The sequence below is a fragment of the Muscardinus avellanarius genome (genome assembly GCF_963383645.1).
Source record: "Muscardinus avellanarius genome assembly, chromosome: 6".
Taxonomy (NCBI): domain Eukaryota; kingdom Metazoa; phylum Chordata; class Mammalia; order Rodentia; family Gliridae; genus Muscardinus; species Muscardinus avellanarius.
Genome location: NC_137791.1, coordinates 47,251,786 through 47,258,035, shown reverse-complemented (window position 1 = coordinate 47,258,035; position 6,250 = coordinate 47,251,786).

Here is a 6,250-nt window from a genome sequence, read left to right as displayed (position 1 = left end):
TTAATTTTGAATGTGACCATGAAGATTTGTCCTTTCCTGTCATCAAATTTAGACTCTTTTGTTACTTTATGGGTCCTATGTTTATGTTAATAATAGCTGTTAATAAGTATTATCTTAGTTTCAGTGATTGTGAGGAACTGTGTATGTTATTTACCAATCTGAATGGAAACAATATTTTCTTTTTTATTACAAAGAGAAATATTTGAATAGGTATGAGTTAGAGTTTATAAGAAAAAACATAATCTCAGCATTGGGGGTGGGGAGTACTGGCAATTGAACCCAGGGCATTCTGCCTTCAAGTTACATCTTCCAGCTCTTCTTATTTGTTATGTGTTTGTTTGTTTGTTTGTTTGTTTGTTTATTGTGGGTCTGGGGGATGGAACCCAGGAGCATTCTACCTCCGAGCTACACCCTCTGCCCTATTTTTTATTCTTTAGTTTGAAACTGGGTCTCACTGAGTTGCAGAGGGCCTCACTAAGTAGCTGAGGCTGTCCATGAACCGGGATCCTCCGGTCTCAGCCTCCCGAATGCTGGGATTACAAGCGTGTGCCACCACACCCGGCTTTGTTTATTTATTTTGAAACTGAATCTTGTTAAGTTTCTGAGGGTCTCACTAAATTGCTGAAAATTACCTCAAACCTGAGCTCTTCCTGTCTCAGCCTTCCAAGTACTGGAGATTATAGATGTGCACCACCATGCTTTTAATTTATCATACATAGTATAGTCAGTATCACCTAGGTGCTCCAAAAATTTCATAGAATTGTTTTGATTGATTATGCCGGGCATGGTGGTGCACGCTTGTAATCCCCGCGCTTGGGAGGCTGAAACAGGAGGATCACGCAGGTTTGAAGCCAGCCTCAGCTACTTAGTGAGGCTCTCAGCAACTTAGTGAGACCCTGTTTCCAAATAAAATATATATTTTAAAAAATGGGTCTGGGAGTATAGCCCAGAGGTAGAAAGCCTCTGGGTTCCACCCCCAGTACCACCAAAAAAAAAAAAAAAAAAAAAGAATTGTTTTGATTGATTGAATATTAGAAGAGATAATGCCAATAAAAAAACATAGATTGCCTTTCTAAAAATATAGCATTGTTTTGCTTATTTTCTTATCAAGCTAATCATTAATGATAAATGAACTTGGAATGAAGGAAGCTCTTTGCTTTGTTTAAGTTCACCTATTTTCTGCATTCTTTCCAAGGCTTTCATTAGATCTAGCACCATTTTGATCTTTGCCAGGACCCAGAAGGTTGGGTATGTGGGTTGATGCAGTGCGCATGGTTCTGGATATGGGCAGGTCCACCTCACTCGGTTCTTGAACAGGTGGAAGGCACCTGCCTGCCAAGGACTTGTTATGACAGACGACTTCAGACGACTTCCGTAGCCCTTATTGGGCAGTGAATTTGTATTAGGATACCTTGTCTTGGTTTCACTTGTTAATGTTCCTATTAGTTCCTCTAAGACTCCACCCACACACAATGTTGTAAGTCCAGTGTCCCTATTGAAATGTATTTCTTTTTGTGGTTGGTGAATTCCTTAACAAGCCCTTGTGATTCACAGACACACCTAACAGAAACTCTTTTCCATCCTGCTCTGAGTCCAAGCTAATAAATTCTTATCGAATTATCTTGAAGTAAAATGTCTTTGAAACTTATGCATTGTAGAATGTCAATATTTAAAAATGTCTAATACTTAGAAAATATTAGAGCTGGGCTTGGTGATGAATGTTTGTAATCCCAATACGTGGGAGGCTGAGAAAAGAGGATCACAGATAGCCACCTGCCTCAGCTACTTAGTGAGGCCCTCCACAACTTAATGAGACCCTATTTCAAAATAGAGAATAAAAAATAGGGCTGGGGATGTAGCTCAGAAGTAGAATGCCCCTGGGTTCAATTCGCAGTAAACCCCCCACACACACACACACACATACACAAAGAAAATATTAAAGTTGATTTCTTATGCTGTATTTGCTTCTAATACAAGTGCAGTTGTGTGGTGGTTGTTTTAATAGAATTTCATAATCTTGCCCAGCTATCTCAAATTGCTAGAGGGAGTCTTTTATCCTCCTCCCCCCTCCTCCTTCTTCTTCCTTCTCCTCTGCCTCCTCCTCCTCCTCCTCCTCCTCCTCCTCCTCCTCCTCCTCCTCCTCCTCCTTCTAACCAGGGAGCCCAGGGTCGTGACCTATGCCTATAACCTCAGTACTTGGGAGGCTGAAACCTGAAGACTCCAGAATCTCAGGTTCAAGGACCACTTCAGCAAATAGTGAGACTCAACAATTTAGCAAGACTCTGTTTCAAAATAAAAATAAAATAGGGCTAGGTGTGTAGCTCAGAGGTAGAACACCCCTGGGTTCAATCCCTAGTACCCCAAAATAACTAACTAAATAAATAAGCAGGTAAACATTTTAATTGTTTTCTAACATAGAGACAGGCAAAACCTTTGGACTGGCTGTGTCAGTCTTGGATGGTCAAAATATGCTTTCTCAACAGTTGTGCCACCACTGCACAGTAATCCTTAGGGACAGCCATGGTACCAAAGGCAGCAGCAGGAAATTGTCTCCCAAGCCAACTTTACAGTTGGAGACTTGGCTGTGGGAGAGTCCAGTTGCCAAGTGGAGCTGGTGGTTATCTTGGAAACCTCGCTGAAGAACACAACCACAAGTGATTTTGCCAAAGATACAGTATTTACTTGGTCTAGAGCTCCAATTTCCATTTCTACTCACTGCCAAAACTTAGTGAATACTGTGACTTTACTGAATGAGGCTATGCGGCAAATCTGTTGGTGGTAAATAGTAGGATGGAAAAGTTCCAGAGAGGAGAAGAGAAAGTGAGGGAATGTGAATCAGAGGGATTACACGCAAAAACCAAGTGCATCTCCTGTGTGTTTTTTTTTTTTTTTTTTTTTTTTTGCGGGTCTGGGGGTGGAACCCAGGGGCTGAAATTCAACCTCCAAGCTACACCCCCTGCCCTATTTTTTATTCTTTATTTTGAAACCGGGTCTCACTGAGTTGCAGAGGGCCTCACTAAGTAGCTGGGGCTGTCCGCGAACCGCGATCCTCCGGTCTCAGCCTCCCGAATGCTGGGATTACAAACGTGTGTCACCACGCCTGGCTCCAGTGTTATTCTGACCCTACATTGTTCATTGCAGGGAATTCTTAAGATAGGTCATTTTTTTAATTCTCCCTAAAATTGATCTTGGGCCAGATGTGGTGGCACATGCCTATAATTTTAACACCTGGGAGGCTGAGACAGGAAGATCTCAAGTTTGAGGCCTGTCTCAACAATTTAGTGAGACCCTGCTTCAAAATAAAAAATGAAAACAAAGAAATATCACAGAAAATTTAAAAAATCAGATGCTCTCCCTAATATGCAAAACTAGAGAGAAATGGGTAATAGGAGGGAATCTAATGGAAGAAGGAGCCCTATGGAAGAGCAATTAAGGTGACCAATCAGAGGGGATGGGATGGGGGAAGATGGAATCTCTTTAAAGCACATGATGTATGTAAATAAATATATCAATATTAAACACTAAATCAAGCATGGGATGAGGGAGGGGGAGGGAGTGGGATGGGATTGGATAAAGGTTGATTGTATGATGTGTACTTGGATATCCTAACAAGTCTTGTAATCCATTGTGACGTTTGACTACAATGCACCAGTAAAAATATATTTAAAAAAAAAGAAAACTGAAAAAAAATAAATAATGAAAAAGGGCTGAGAGTAGTATACCTCAGAGGTAGAATGCCCCTGGATTAAAACCTCAGTTCACTCCCCCACCAAGAAAAATGGTTTTGTTTGCACATTCCAAAATACTAAATTTTACCCATTTGGCATGAGATGTAGTTAAAAGTATGCCATGTTTCAAGAAGTAGAAATAGATAAATTTTTAAAAATTTATCTACTAGATAAATTAAAAAAAAATTTAAACCAACCTGTAGTTTTAAGAATTTGGAAGTGTGTTGTATATTCACTGAAGGCTGTTACAGCGGACTCAAAATCACATTCCAAATAATCCAAAAATTAAAATAAGGCATTGTGCTGGGCATGGTGGTCCTTGACTATAATTCCAATACTTGGGAGGCTGAGACAGGAGAATTTCAGGTTTCAGGACAGACTCAGCAACATGCTGAGACTCTCAGCAACCTTGCAAGACCCTATTTCAAAACAAAAAATAAAAATAGAGCTGGGGTGTGTGGCTTAGAGTTAGAATGAGCCTGGTTTCAATCCCCAGTACAAGTGAATAAATAAATAAGTAAATAAAATAAGAGATTAATAAACTAGGATGGGGTGAATTCATTCGAGTTACCCCTCCATGCCACTCTGGCATGGGACTGTATTTCTATTTTCTGTATTTCTATCTTTCCAATAAACTTCTTTAAATCTTCAAAAAAAAAAAAAAAAACTAGGATGAAGTTTTTTGTTGTTTTTGTTGTTTTTCGCGGTACTGGGGAGGGAACCCAGGGGCATTCTACCTCCACACTATACCCCAGCCCTATTTTTTGTATTATTTATTTTGAAACAGGGTCTCACTGAGTTGCAAAGGACTTCACTAAGTAGCTGAGGTTGTCCCAGAACCGCGATCCTCCTGTCTCAGCCTCCCAAATGCTGGGATTACAAGAGTACACCACCACACCCAGCTAGGATGAAGTATTTTTGAAGGACAATTTAGGAAATAAAACAAACTGGTTGCTTCACTAAAAATAATGGAAGTGTTCCTTTTTTTTTTTTTTTTTTTTTTTTTTTTTACGGTATCGGGGATGGAACCTAGGGGCATTGTACTTCCGGGCTACAGCCCCAGCCTTTTTTTTTTTTTTTTTTTTTTTTAGTCTTTTTGTTTATTTATTTATTTATTGGTGGTACTTGGGGTTGAACCCAGAGGCTTTCTACCTCCGGGCTATACTCCCAGACCTATTTTATATTTTATTTGGAAACAGGGTCTCACTAAGTTGCTGAGAGCCTCACTAAGTAGCTGAGGCTGGCTTTGATCCTCCTGTCTCAACCTCCCAAGCATGGGGATTACAAGTGTGCACCACCACGCCTGGCTCTTTAGTCTTTTTTATTTTTGAAACAGGGTCTCACTGAATTGCCAAGGGCCTCCCTGAGTAGCTGAGGCAAACAGCAATCCAGGAAAACAGCAATCCTCCAGTCTCCGCCTCCTGATTGCTGGGATTACAAGTGCACCACCACTCCCAGTAGAAATGTTTCTTTTACAAAAGATTTATTTCTGTCTTTTGGAAAGGAGTTTATGATTTTTTTTTCGTCTTTATATTTTCTAATAGAACCTAGTGGGAAAAACTGCCATTTAACTAGAACATGTGAAATCTATTCTGAAAGTATAATATAAAAACCACATAGGAAGTCTTGGTGGTGGTGGTACTTTCCTCTTCATGGAATTTCAGTAGGATATGCAACTGCCCCATTAAAGCTACCCATTTTAAGCATACAGTTTAGTGTGAGATTTTAAATATATATATATATATATATATATATATATATACACATACACACAGACAAAATATATATATATATATATATATATATATATATATATATATATATATATAATTTGGTACTGAAGATTGAGCCCAGAGGCATTCTACCTCCGATCAACACCCCAACCCTATTTTATTTATTTTATTATTTTGAAGCAGGGTCTTGATAAACTGCTGAGGGTGGCCTTGTGTGTGCCATAACTTCTGGTAAGTTAGTGGTTTATTTATACTGGAAACAAATTTTTGTTTTGTTTTGTTTTTTGATTTTTGGTGTTGGGAATTGAGCCCAGCACCAAAATTCTACCTTTGAGCTATACTTCCAGACCAATTATTGTTTTTATTTTATTTATTTATTTATTTATTTATTTATTTATTTATTTATTGCAGGTCTTGGGATGGAACCCAAGGGCATTCAACCTCCAAGCTAAACCCCCTGCCCTATTTTTTTTTTTTTTTTTTGGTGGTACTGGGGATGGAACCCCTTCTACCTCCAGGCTACAGTCCCAGACCTTTTTTTTTTGGGGGGGGGGACAGGGTCTCTTAAGCCAGAGAGGCTGGCTTTGAACCTGCGCCATCCTCCTGTTTCCCCCTCCCAAACTCGGGGATTACAAGCATGCACCACCACACCTGGCCCCTGCCCTATTTTTTATTCTTTAGTTTGAAACCAGGTCTCACTGAGTCACAAAGGGCCTCACTAAGTAGCTGAGGCTGTCCGCAAACCACGCTCCTCTGGTCTCAGCCTCCCAAATGCTGGGATTACAATCA